This window comes from Bubalus kerabau, chromosome 18 (assembly GCF_029407905.1).
Source record: "Bubalus kerabau isolate K-KA32 ecotype Philippines breed swamp buffalo chromosome 18, PCC_UOA_SB_1v2, whole genome shotgun sequence".
In the NCBI taxonomy this organism is placed as follows: Eukaryota; Metazoa; Chordata; class Mammalia; order Artiodactyla; family Bovidae; genus Bubalus; species Bubalus kerabau.
This window is the reverse complement of record NC_073641.1, coordinates 17,483,429-17,498,287: the sequence shown is the minus strand read 5'-3', so window position 1 is coordinate 17,498,287 and position 14,859 is coordinate 17,483,429. Positions and strand designations below refer to the sequence as shown.

At 38.4% G+C, this 14,859-nt stretch overlaps 1 long non-coding RNA gene across 3 annotated transcripts in view; it reads right to left on the bottom strand.

The window, feature by feature from the left end:
* Positions 1 to 11,857, bottom strand: part of LOC129633121 (uncharacterized) — a 116,758-nt gene extending 104,901 nt beyond the window's left edge. For all 3 annotated transcript variants that reach the window (XR_008704902.1, XR_008704901.1, XR_008704903.1), the window contains exon 1: positions 10,560 to 11,857. This is a non-coding gene — a long non-coding RNA (uncharacterized LOC129633121). The remainder of the gene's footprint in view (positions 1 to 10,559) is intronic.
* Between the last annotated feature and the right edge of the window lie 3,002 nt (positions 11,858 to 14,859).

Sequence of the window (14,859 nt, the reverse complement as noted above, 5' to 3'; positions counted from 1 at the left end):
CTTTACCATCTGAGCCACCAGGGAAATAGTCTTTTTTTCCCATAACGCACATACTATCTATAAGAGGCATTATGGCTTATGGTCAAAAACACAGACTCTACAGTGCAGACTGCCTCAGTCTCAATCCCAGCATCACATTTACCAGCTGTTGATGCTGGGCAAGTGACTTGGCTATGGTCATTTTCTCTGATTACTGAACCAGCATAGAATACCTGCTTGCTAATTCCCTACTGAGAGCAGGCTGATCTTGGAGTAAAATATTCTCTGATCTATTGTCCCTTCAAATCACTGCACTTTTTCATCACTTTCATCCCACTTTAACCAACAGATTGCTTTTAACTTTGTTTACTCCTTCTTATTAAAAAAAAGCCTCTTTTTGCCTAATCCTTGGCGTGCTGCGATTCATGGGGTCGCAAAGAGTCGGACACGACTGAGCGACTGATCTGATCTGATCTGAGGCTCAGAAATCTCATGATCAGAGCGTTCTTCCTACTGCAAAAGTCCCTTCTCTGTATCGTAATCATTTCTTTTCTCTCTTGAAACAATCTCTTTGAATGAAGTCTCTCCTTACCTATACCTGATTTTTTTTTAATTTGGCAAGTCATTGCTCAAATAATTCATGTTCTACCTAAAACACAAGCAAACTAAAAAACAAACACTATCATTGATTGAGTCTAGATCAAAATAAAGAATCCCAGTGAGCATAATTATAAAATAAAATTAAAATGTAAATTGTAATTCGACTTTTGCAAGTTCACTTTGATTGTTATGACTGTTCTTTTGTGTTTTGGAAATAAATGTTTCTTTAAGGAGGGATAAATGGTTAAGTACCTTTTTTTGACTTGTAAAATCCAAACTGAAAGATTTCTACTAGCTGTCATCTTCCTTTCTGTCATTACTGGGGGTTTTCCATTTTGCAATGTATTAAATTTACTGAGCTGGTTGAACACTAAGTAATGGATAAATTCCATTATATGCATCAAAATAAAATAACTTATTTGGTTTCCAAGAAACTTATTTTTTTAACATTTAAAGATGTAAATAAGTACTTTGCTACAGAAAAGCCATCAACTTCACTTCTTACAGAAAAGAGGCAATGTGTGTTCAATACCAAAGAAAGCATGGATAATGAAGAATTTTAGAGCAATTTTAACATGCATCTGAATCAACTGGAGGGCTAGTGAAAACATAGATTGCTGAGCTCTACCTCAAAATTTCTCATTTCGTAGGTTTTGTGGGGCCTGACAATTTGTACTTCTAACAAGTTTCCAGGACTCCCAGTGTTGCTGGTAAGGCTTCCACCCTACTGATTAGAGCATTTCTTCTTTTATTGATTCATTCAACAAATATTTATTGAGTACCTACTGTGTGTTATTATGGTTCTAGGTGGTAGGGATGCTGCATGGAACAAAATAGACCTACCTGTACCCACAAAGATATAAACTGAGGAAGACAAACAGTAAGCAACCTAAGTAAAATATATGGAATGTTGTTTGTAATTGCTAAAGAGGAAAAGAATACATAGGGTGATGAAGATAATTGTGTTGCAGTGAGTGTAAGGTTACATTTTGATAGGTTCAACAGAGAAACTATCCTTGATAAGATGCTTCTGATTAAAAACCTAAAAGATTTTCAATAAATAGTTCTGGAACAACTAAACATCTACATGCAACTAAATGAATCAAGGCATAAACCTTACAGGCTTCATAAAATCCACCCCAAATGGGTCACACATCTAAATATAAATGCATAACTACAAAACACTTATAGGATAAAATCTAGATGATCTTAGGTTTGGGTCATGACTTTTTTGACACAATACCACAGACACAATCCACTACACAAAGAATGGATAAGCTGCTGCTGCTGCTAAGTGTCTAACTCTGTGCAACCCCATAGACAGCAGCCCACCAGGCTCTGCCATCCCTGGGATTCTCCAGGCAAGAACACTGGAGCGGGTTGCCATTTCCCTCTCCAATGCATGAAAGTGAAAAGTGAAAGTGAAGTCGCTTAGTCGTGTCCAACTCTTCGAGACCCCATGGACTGCAGCCTACCAGGCTTCTCCGTCCATGGGATTTTCCCCACTCCACAATGGAGTGGAGTGCCATTGCCTTCTCCGAGGGATAAGCTAGACTTCACCAAAATTAAAAACTTGTGCTCAGTGAAAGACAATATCAAGAGAGTAGAAAGACAGGGGAAGGGGAAGGGCCACGGGCAGTACTTGCAAAAGGCGTATCTGATAAAGAACTGTTAAGCAAAATTTACAAAGAATTCTTAAAACTTACCAAAAAGAAAATAAATACTGATTTTTTAAAAAATGGTCAAAGAATTTAATGGACACTTTACCAAAGAAGATATACAAATGGTATATTAGCATATGAAAAGATGCTCCCATGATATTTCATCAGGTAAATGCAAATTAAAACAATGAGATATCTCTACACACCAATTAGAGTGGTAAAAATTCAAAACCCAGAACACTGACAATACCAAATGTTGGTGAGAATATGAAGCAACAGGAACTCTCATTTGTTGCCAGTGGGAATTCAAAATGGTACAGCCACTTTAGAAGACAGTTTGGTGGTTTCTACAAAACTAAAGGTATTCTTACCATACAATCCAGCAATTGCACACCATGGTATTTCCCTAAAGGAGTTGAAAACTTGGTCTACATAGAAACCTGCACAAACAGGTTTATAGAAGCTTTATTCGTAATTGCCAAAATGTTAAGTAACCAAGATGTTCTTGCATAGGTGAATGGAAAAACACAGATAATATCATTCAGTGCTAAAAAGAGATGAGTTATCAAGACATAAAAACACAAAGAGGAACCTCAAATGCATATTACTAAGAGGAAGAAGCCAGTCTGAAGGGGAAGAGAGATGAAAAAATAGAGCACAGAGGATTTTAAGACAGTGAGACTACTCTATAACATACGATGATATATGTATGACTAGACATATGTCATTACACATTCGTCCAAACCCACAGAATGTACAACACTAAGAGTTAAACCTAAAATAAACTATGGCATTTGTCTGGTTATGATATGTCAATTTAGGTTTCTCAGTTGTACCAAATGTCCCACTCTGGTAAGGGACACTGTGATGATAGGGGAGGCTGTGCATGTGTCGGGGCAGGGAGTATTTGGGAACTCTCTATACCTTCTGCTCAGCTCTGCTATGAACCTAAAATTGCTCTAAAAAATCAAGTATTTTTTAAAATCTAAAAGAAGTAAGATGTTTGTCTATAAAATACCTGCAGAAAGAGCAATTTAAGAGGGAAAGGAAATACCAAAACCTTGTTCAGAGAGAATCTGACATGGTCAAAAATTCTATTGTGGCTTTGGCATAGTAAGACTAATAAGGAATCTGGTCCAGAGATGCAGAGAGATGGAAATCATAGAGATCCTTGTAGGTGTTTACAGCACTGTGAGTGAGATGGAAATCCTTTGGAGAGTTTTGAATAGATTAAACCTAATTTATATTTTTCACACGATTACCCTGACTGCTGTGTTGAAAATAAAGAACAAAAGGAAAGAAAGAGCAGGGGAAGACAGACCAATGAGGAGGTTATTGTAATAATCATCTACTGGCGTTTACTTTAGTCACCATAGATATGCAGCATCTTCCAAATCAGTATGCTAATCTTTGCAGCATGTGCATAGTGATAGATAAACCTTATATAATGCTCATAGTGGGGATCAAAACATCAACTGCGTAAAACATGTGCTCTTATCACAAAGTTATTGAAAAAGATTTAAAAATTAGAAATACTGCAGCTTACATATAAGATTGCCTGCACCCAGAATTCAAGAAATCCCAAACAATCACAAGGCAGTTGCTTTCTAAGCCTCCTCTGGCCTCCTGCAGAAGATAAAAGCTTCAGCTCATTCCCCATCTGCCCACCCTTCCACTACCTCCTAACCCTACTAAGCAAAGGACAGAAACCAAATTGCTAATCATATTATAGCCAAATTTAATTTTCATGGGACATTACTGTGGAATATTATTGCTTTTGAAAATCTTTATGTGAGCAACAAACTCTTTTCTTCTAGCAAAGCAGGAACACTCTCAGTACAAACTGATCAGTGTGTTAAAGGTATGATGCTCTAAAACAAGGCCTTTAACAAACTTGATCAGGTCAATTACTTTCTAATATGCCACAGATTCTATGATCTCTATATCCTTTACGTACAAGCTACTGACTTCAACAAAAAATTTATCTACGAAAATATCCACTTTAAACTATCTTTTGATATCTTCATCAACCAGCTGAGTTATAAATTGGCTAATTTCATGATTGCCAGAAGACCTTGATAAAACGTCCATAGAGGATCTGGCCCCAATATTATTTTTTTTTTTCCATTTCCAGTGCCCAAGATTTTACTTATATTTTTGCCTACTACATGAGAAGTATTTTCCTAATATGAAATCTAGGGAAAGTAAACCTGTAACAAGGCTTTATAAATAGGTGGTTCAGATGGTAAAGAATCCACCTGCAGTCCAGGAGACATGGGTTCGATCCCTGGGTCAGGAAGTTCCCCTGGCGAAGGCAATGGCTACCCACTCCGGTATTCTTGCCTGGAGAATTCCATGGACAGAGAAGCCTGGCAGGATACAGTCCATGCGGTCACAAAGAGTCAGATATGACTGAACGACTAACACTTTAACTTTCAAGATATCCATGCTCCACTACATAGTATGTATTGCTGCTGCTGCTGCTAAGTTGCTTCAGCCGTGTCCGACTCTGTACAACCCCATAGTCGGCAGCCCACCATGCTCTGCCGTCCCTGGGATTCTCCAGGCAAGAGCACTGGAGTGGGTTGCCATTTCCTTCTCCAATGCATGAAAGTGAAAAGTGAAAGTGAAGTCGGTCAGTCGTGTCTGACCCTCAGTGACCCCATGGACTGCAGTATGTGTTAAGTATATTTTATTACAAGCTTTAATAATTATAAAGATAAATTACGTCTTCTCATTTTCCTTAAATACTTATAGTACTTTGTAATTTTCTTTGGCTCACCTCTCCCATTCATCTTCCAGAGTCCTACAGGATACTCAGTTAAACTTGAATTTCAGATAATGAATTCTCTTTTAATATGTTTGCCCCAAATGTTGTCTGAGACATACTTATGTTAAAAATGTATTCGGAGCAGTGCTGCATTGAGCCCCTCGATCTAGATGTCTTCCTACTGTCCCAGGCAGTGGTGGGATATCCCTCTTGGATCCTAGGTCCATAGCTCTTATGCTACCAACTTTTAGACTTTGAGTACTTTTTTTTTCCAGACTGTGTCCGGGAACTAGTCTGAGTCAGACTGGGTCTGACTTAGAAACCAGACTGGGGTCTGGTCAAACTAGGTCTGGGTCAGGCTGGGTTCTACTTAAGCTGGAGTGGATCCAGTGTGAGGCCTCTGGTAAATAAAATGATCTAAGGCTGGAGATAAGCAAGTTAACCTTACCAAAGACAGTCTTGAACTACAGTGGTAACAGTGGAGAAATTTTAACTTGGATAAGCTTATCCATTGATTAAATGCCCTACAGAAGAAGTGGTCTCAGCCAAGTACTCACCACTTTAAACTATCTTTTGATAGCTTCATCAACCAGGTGAATTATGGACTAATTTGATGAACTGCCAGAAGGCCTTGTTGATAAAGCTTCCATAGATGATCTGCCCCTAATGTTACTTTTTCCAGTTCCAATGCACAAGATTTTACTTGTATTTTTGCCTATTAAGGCAAAGAGTAGAGAATAAATTATTTTTTATTCTCTGTAGTTTCTGGTGACCAGGAGGAGACTCGTTGGGATGCCCCACTCAATGCTGTTCAGCTTCTTAAATCTCCTTTCTATCAGCTAGATTGGATGCTGGCCTGATTTGAATCATTTTTTGCTCAAATAAACTTAAAAGTTTTAATATGCTTTGGTTTATCTTTTAAAGCCACATAATGTAAAACTCTTCAGCAAAAAAAAAACAAAACAACCTACTGAGAATGTATTACAAAATGGATAAATCGCCAAAATATCAAGGCAAGTAAAGGGCAAATACAAGCGACTTCAGTATTTCAATATTTATGTAAAATGTTCAGTAAAAGTGAATCTATAAACAGGGAAAACAATGAGTGGTTGCCCAGAGTGGTGGGAGAGGATGAGAAGTTATTGCAAAGGGGCACAAAAAAGCTTTTAAGAACCATGGAAATTTCTAAAATTGGATTATGGTAAAGGCTGCACAACTCTGTAAATCTAGTAAAATTCATTGAATTGGACAGTTAAAATGGTTGAATTTTATAGTATGTAAATTATATTTCAATAAGGCTTCCCTGGTGGCTTACTGGTAAAGAATCCACCTGCCAATGCAGGAGACATGGGTTTGGTCTCTGATATTCGAAGAACCCTTAGAGAAAGAAATGGCAACCCACAGTATTCTTGCCTGGAGAACCCCATGGACAGAGGAGCTTGGTGGGCTACAGTCCCTGGGGTCACAAAAGAGTCAGACAGCACTTACCGGCTGAACAACAACAAAATCATGTTTCAATAAATCTGTAAAAAAATACTAGAAACAAATCTCACTAGTAGATATGTATTCAAAACTTCTAAGTAAAACATAAAGAAATGGAATCTAGCAGTGATAAAAATGGTAATAAATAACCAACATCTAATATATCAGAAACTGAGTAAAGTGTTAACATTACGTAATTACATAAATAGACACTGAAAAACTATTTGATAAAGTTCATCAGTTATTCCAAACTTAAAATAAAAATATAATTAATACTTGAATTAAATATGATAGACTGTTTACCAAAATTATGAAAGACTACAGTCAGCACTCCAACTGTGGGGACAAAACAAAGCTATTGTCATTAAAATTAAGAACAAAACAGCCATGGTTGTAGCTGTCATAACAATTCCACATTTATTAGAGGCTGTAATTCAGAGCAAGAAAATTACATTAGAATATTCATATTTAAATAGTGAAAAATAGTGACAAAATGTCTTTGAGGTATGACTGTGATTTTAAAAAACAAAAAATTCCAATGAAAATGGCATTAAAATTAAGAGAATTTGTAAAATCTGATTATAAGACAAATACAGAAAAGTTTATTACTGCTTTGCTAGCAATAAATAGATATAGAAATATGAAATATAGAAATATGAAAAAACATCTTCATAGTATTGAAAATATAAAATATATAGGGATAACTTTAACAAAAACACATGCAATCTTTCTAACCCTTTATAACCTAGGAGAGACATTTTTTTTTTTTTTTTTTTAACCTCACTGCTCTACTTGTAGGATTTTAGTTCCCCAACCAGGGATTGAATCCAGGCCGTTGGCAGTGAGAATGAGGAGTCCTAACCACTGGACCACAGGAATTCCCCATAAAATCATGCTTTTAAATAAAAGCTTTGAGAAATCTACTGATATTATTTCTTCAGAAATTAATTCATAAATGTAATGCAATTACATTCAGATTCCCAATTTTATTTTATTTTAAGCTGATAGAAAATAATTTTAAAGGTTATAAGAAAAAAATAAAAGTGTAAATAGCTAAAAAAATTTTGGAAAAAAAACAGTAGAAAGACTCTCTTCTTACTCAATATTAAATTAAACATTATTATGATACTATAATTATTAACAAAACATACTGATATTTGTGTAGACAAATAGATCAATAAAATACAGCAGCATAAAAAATTCCAAAAATATAAAGGAACTTAAGTATCAAATGTGGTATTTCACTTTAGTGGGCCACAAGTAATCTGTTTAGTAAATGGTAGAGCAGAAGGCTTCTGTTGCTGCTGTTGCTGCTGCTAAGTCGCTTCAGTCGTGTCCGACTCTGTGTGACCCCATAGACAGCAGCCCACCAGGCTCCACCACCCCTGGGATTCTTCAGGCAAGAACACTGGAGTGGGTTGCCATTTCCTTCTCCAATGCATGAAAGTGAAAAGTGAAAGTGAAATCGCTCAGTTGTGTCCGACTCTTTGGGACCCCATGGACTGCAGCCTACCAGGCTCCTCTGCCCATGGGATTTTCCAGGCAAGAGTACTGGAGTCGGTTGCCATTGCCTTCTCCAAGAAGACTCTGTACCCTATACACATTTCAAGATGATAAAATATTTTAAGGTTAAAAAAAAATACAATAAATTTATATGATGAAACTAGCAGAGGATATTCATACATTTTGGTATGGGAAACAATTTCCCAAGAAATTTAGGAAATTTTGAAACAATATAAAATTGATTACATAAAAGATTAATTTAAATTTTGTCCAAAGATAAAAAGCAGATAATAGACTGGGAGGAAAAAATGCAATACAATTTCATCAAAAGATTATTATCTCTAATATCCAAAAAGTATAAACAAAAATGGAAAAGATAATAGCTAAATTCTAAAGAAAAAAAAAGGAAATGTAAATATCAATTGAAATTGCTGGTTAATCTATTTCTTCTAATTCATTTGTCTTCATATCAAGATCATTTTAAGACTTACAAGTCTTCCAAGCAGCCTGTAGCCTAACAATAGATATTTTGGGCCAAGTTGTTTTCTAGGAACCTGGAAGTCAGCTGCGTCTAGTTCAAGCTGAGCAGGTAAAGACTGGAAGGACCACTGACCCTTCAGCTGGCCATGAACTGTGTGTGTGTGTTAAGTCTCTTCAGTTGCCTCCAACTCTGTGACCCTATGGACCTGCTGGGCGCCTCTGTTCATGGGATTCAGATGGCTGATATTTTGGTCTGTGTAATCCTCTTTGTGAGGAGCTGCCATGTGTACTGTAGGACATTTAGAATCATCCTGGCCTCTACTCACTACCTGTCAGTAGCAATGTCCAAGTTGTGACAATTAAAAATACCTCTAGAACTGTCCTCTGAGGGTAGCACTGATCATGGTTGAAAACCATTAAGCAGACTTTGTGAATTAAATATGTCTGTTTTGTGTGTTATGTAAAGCCCTTTGGACACTTAGTAAGGGGCCAGCTGGTCGATGAATTTATGGTTGTAGAAACCACCTGTTTTGATATTGTTAAAATGAGGCTTGCCTTATTTGGAACACATGCAATAGGGTATAAGCTGGCTATACTGTCAGCTTTCTATACCCTTTTGTAGCTTCTGCAGATTAGCCTACGAGTTATTCCATGGAGGAGCTCTGTAGGTGGGCAGTAAGGGCATGGGCTGGAGTGAGGGGCTGTGGCTTCTATGCACAGTACCTCTGCTGCTCCACAAAGTTTTCTCTTCTTTGAGCCTCAGTTTTATGATTTGTCAGTGTCAGTAATAGGGCCAGATGATCTCCAAGGTCTTTCCATGATTTAATAACTAACAATTTTCTTTTCAAATACTATGGCAATTAATTCTTTCTGAGCATATTATAATTTGTGACAATGAGATTCCTTATTCAATCGTAACCCAGCAGTAAATGCCACCCCCTCTGGGTTTTTTCCTGGATTTTTTTTATATCCTTTTCACATATAAATCTTAATTATTACTTGTCAGAGCCTGATTGTCAGTCCTGGAGAGGTCTCAAAGAAATTAGGAAAATTTTCCAGTTGGGCTACAGTTAGCCGAATGGAATGAAGAAATCCTTCCCCAAATCAGGTTTTTGCTTGTGCTTCACAAATTGTATCCAAGAAGATCTCAACTTTGTAAAAACAAATGAACAACAACAACAACAACAAAAAACCCCAGTATGTTGCCCTTCCCTTGCAGTATCCAGGTGGGGATATTCTGGTTTGTCTTATTTCCTCCACTACAAAGATGTAAAGAAGAGGACACAGAAAGGAGACCAGCACTACAAGGATTCTGTCACCTGGCCCCAGAGTTCCACTGGCTGATTCCATTTTTGTAAAAAAAGAAACTATAAAACTTAGTTTTGAGGCAGAAAAATACATTGTAACAAGGCAATGGGGAGGGCTGATCAGTAGCCCAGGTTTCTGCTGAGCACAGGTTTCTGGTGGCAGCACTCGGGGGCGTCAAGTTTGAAGATGCGCAGCTGTGCTCATGTGTGATTCAGGAAGAAAGACCATCACAGAGAATGAGGTTGGACAGACTAGGACACTTGTTACCAACGAGCTTCTAGGGGCTCTTCAGAGCATCTCAAACCTACAATGCCCCAAGCTCAGCTGACCAGGCGCCTCCTCTGTGCTACTCCCTCTGTGCGCCTTCACCACTGTTTGCCCCCCGCCCAAGCCAGAAAGCTGCATGAATTCTTGATTTCCTCGCTTTTCCTTTTCCTAAACAGAGTATCAGTTTTTCCTACTTGTTTCTCTCACTCTGGCTCACTTCTATCCTTCCCCACTGTGGATACCTAGTCCAGGCCGCCACTGCCACCTGCCTGGGCTGCTTCTATCATCTCCTAACAAGTGTCCTAACCAATAGTTCTCTCCCTCTGCAATCCTGACTCTTGGCTTAAATCACAGTGATTTTCCCTGAACTCCAAGATAAGCATGATATTCTCATGCCTGAAATACTGTGGTGGCTTCTCGTTGCCCTCAGGCCCCTCCCCATGGTTTTTAAAACTTATCTCAACCTAGCCTTGCTTCTGCCTCTGATGTTGCCTCTTACCACTTCCTACCTGGTACTCTGTGCTCCAGCCACGCAGTAACAATTTCTGTTCCTCTGTGAAATGGGGCTCCTGCTTACCTCCAGGCCATTTCCTATAAGGCTCCTCTGAGTTACCTTCGGAATGTGAAGAGGATCGTATCTTAATTACGCCTGCTCATAAGGAGGGTTATCGCACCTTTTTCCAATTACCTGTTGCCGCTCTCCCCAGGCCTCAGACCCATCTGTTATTTTATTCCTTATCCCTTAAATACCTCAAGCCCCTTGCTTTGGGGAGGGGGTCTTGAGATTTGTTCTTTCATGTTAGCTTGGCTGCCTTATGAATAAACTCTCCTTGCTGAAAACTTCCTCTTATCATTTTTGAAAGGAAGCCGTACTCTATGGCCTTGCGTCTCATGTCCTCAGTCTTCCATTTGTTTGTGGGAAAATTTTAGCCAAGTAATAAATTTAATCAGAGAAGTGAGAAAATGCAGAAGCAAAAGAAAACAGTCCAACAAGACTAAATAATAATAGTTTAGCCACTAAGCATAGTCAAGGACCTTTAGTTCCTCCTCAAGGACTATAGATAATATTCTGAGCCGTGTCCTGTGAGTTGTTTTATAAATAACTGAAACCCCAGGTGGACAAGTTAATTACATGATGGCCGGACTGTAGCCATGACATAAGCTACCACAATTCTAAGAATTGGCCTCAAAGAAATGAAAACAACCATCACTGGAAGTGAAGATTAACTGTACCTAAAACAATCAAGATGACCCTGGTCAGACCACTGATGACCAACTTCAAGATGACTATCAGAGCTGACTGGGCTGTTTCTGCATGTAGCCCCCTCCCTCTGTCTGTAAAAGCTTTGTCTTCTGATTGTCAGGAGTCAATCAGGGGCTCCGGTGAGGGGGGTGGGAGGAGTCGGATTTTAGATAGGCATCTGCTGCTCCTCCCCCTTATCCATTGCTGGCATCCAATATGAAGCAAACTTTGCTTTTCACCAACCTGGCTTCTTCAATGGCTTTTCAGCGGCAAGCAGCCGGACCCTATTTTCAGTTACATTTTGGCTTGCTGTGCTTTGGGTAAAACAAACCTTGTTTGGTAACACAATGAATACATGAAAACTCGCTCAGTATCACAAATAGCAGGGAGATGTAAATTATAACAATGCATATGATTAACAAAAACAGACAGAATGATAATACTCAGTGTGGGACATTAAATGAAGAAATAAAGCCCTAATATACTGCAAGTGGAGAAGGCAATGGCACCCCACTCCAGTACTCTTGCCTGGAAAATCCCATGGATGGAGGAGCCTGGTAGGCTGCAGTCCATGAGGTCGCTGAGGGTCGGACACGACTGAGCGACTTCACTTTCACTTTTCACTTTCATGCATTGGAGAAGGAAATGGCAACCCACTCCAGTGTTCTTGCCTGGAGAAGCCCTGCTGTCTATGGGGTCCCACAGAGTCAGACACGACTGAAGTGACTTAGCAGCAGCATACTGCAAGTAGAACTAGGAATTACTGCATTGTTTTTAGAAATAATCTGATGGTATCTGTTGAAATTTAAAATATATAATATTTGGTGTGCAAGCTGACTTAGGGTGTTTACCTTTAGAGATAGATAGTACAAGAATGGTTAGACAGTAGACTTGATTTTACTGTGGGGTTAGGCTGTTTGTAAGTGAAGTTCAACTGCACATACAAAAATACACTCAAATAATATCATAAATTTCTCACAAAAAAAGTTAACAGAATTTGGTACAGTGAGATGTTCACAATAAATCCACGCACCTATGGACACCTCATCTTTGACAAAGGAGGCAAGAATATACAATGGAGAAAAGACAATCTCTTTAAAAAGTGGTGTTGGAAAAACTGGTCAACCAATTGTAAAAGGATGAAACTAGAACACTTTCTAACACCATACACAAAAATAAACTCAAAATGGATTAAAGATCTAAACGTAAGACCAGAAACTGTAAAACTCCTAGAGGAGAACGTAGGCAAAACACTCTCTGACATAAATCACAGCAGGATCCTCTATGACCCACCTCCCAGAATATTGGAAATAAAAGCAAAAATAAACAAATGGGACCTAATTAACCTTAAAAGCTTCTGCACAACAAAGGAAACTATAAGCAAGGTGAAAAGACAGCCTTCAGAATGGGAGAAAATAACATAGCAAATGAAGCAACTGACAAACAACTAATCTCAAAAATATACAAGCAACTCCTGCAGCTCAATTCCAAAAAAATAAATGACCCAATCAAAAAATGGGCCAAAGAACTAAACAGACGTTTCTCCAAAGAAGACATACAGATGGCTAACAAACATATGAAAAGATGCTCAACATCACTCATTATCAGAGAAATGCAAATCAAACCACAATGAGGTACCATTTCACACCAGTCAGAATGGCTGCTATCCAAAAGTCTACAAGTAATAAATGCTGGAGAGGGTGTGGAGAAAAGGGAACCCTCTTACACTGTTGGTGGGAATGCAAACTAGTACAGCCACTATGGAGAACAGTGTGGAGATTCCTTAAAAAACTGGAAATAGAACTGCCTTATGATCCAGCAATCCCACTACTGGGCATACACACCAAGGAAACCAGAATTGAAAGAGACATGTGTACCCCAATGTTCATCACAGCACTGTTTATAATAGCCAGGACATGGAAGCAACCTAGATGTCCATCAGCAGATGAATGGATAAGAAAGCTGTAGTACATATACACAATGGAGTATTACTCAGCCATTAAAAAGAATACATTTGAATCAGTTCTAATGAGGTGGATGAAGCTGGAGCCTAGTATAGAGTGAAGTAAGCTAGAAAGGAAAACACCAATACAGTATACTAATGCATGTATATGGAATTTAGAAAGATGGTAATAATAACCCTGTATGCGAGACAGCAAAAGAGACACAGATGTATAGAACAGTCTTTTGGACTCTGTGGGAGAGGGAGAGGGTGGGATGATTTGGGAGAATGGCATTGAAACATGTATAATATCATATATGAAATGAATTGCCAGTCCAGGTTTGATGCATGATACAGGATGCTTGGGGCTGGTGCACTGGGATGACCCAGAGGGATGGTACGGGGAGGGAGGTGGGAGGGGGGTTCAAGATGGGGAACACGTGTATACCTGTGGCGGATTCACGTTGATGTATGGCAAAACCAATACAATATTGTAAAGTAATTAGCCTCCAATTAAAATAAATAAACTTATATTAAAAAAAATAGTATGTGGGAAACTGAACTCAACTAAGACATTAACAGATTTCCTGCCTATAGATGTATCTTCACCCTTGTTTTGAGGCATATGCTCATTGAATACAGTGGCAAGTGAAATGATCCACATTGTTTAAACTGTTTCTCTCCACTTTAACACAGAGATCAAAGTTAACACCACTAATAGTGGGGAAAGAATTACTAAGGTAGTTTGCCTCTCAGGTAATGCACTCAATAGGATATAACGTTATTCATGCAGTGCTCTAGCCAAAAATACATAACCTGAATCAAATCATAAGAAAAGCATCATCATGAGAGAAATCCTTGGGTAATATCCTACAAAATAATATGCCTTTCTCTTCCAAATGTTGGTGTAATAAAAGATAAAAAGATGATGAAGCAATATTTCAGAATAAAGGAAACTAAAGGAATATGACAAGGAAACTGAAAAGATATGATAACTAAATGTATTTCATAGTCTGAGATTGGATCTTAGTGTTTTTAAATTGCTATAAATAATTTGAAAATAATGAAATTTTAATAACAGTTATATTAAATACTTACATTAATGTTTAATTTTCTGAATTTGATGAGAAAGGCTAAAGAGCATTTATTCTTAGGAGAAAGAATGAACTATTTAGGAGTGAAAGAAATACATGCTGAGGAGTTTAGGAGTCTGCCACTTACTTTCAAATAGTTTTAAAAACCTATGTTTTTAGAACAGGCACATGTGTGCATGCTTAATTACGTCCAACTCTTTGCAACCCTTCTGACTATAGCCCGCAGGCTCCTCAGTCCATGGGATTCTCCAGGGAAGAATACTGGAGTGGTTTGCAATACCTTCCTCCAGGCGATCTTCCTGACCCAGGAATCCAACCTGCATCCCCTGTGTCGCATGCACTGCACGTGGATTCTTTACCCGCTGAGCCATCAGGGAAGCCCATAAGCATAAACATATATGAAGTGAAAAAGTGAAAGTGTTAGTCACTCAGTCATGTCTGACTATTTCTGACCCATGAACTGTAGGCTTTCAGGCTTCCCAATCCATGGAATTTTCCAGGCAAGAATCCTGGAGTGGGTGGCCATTTCC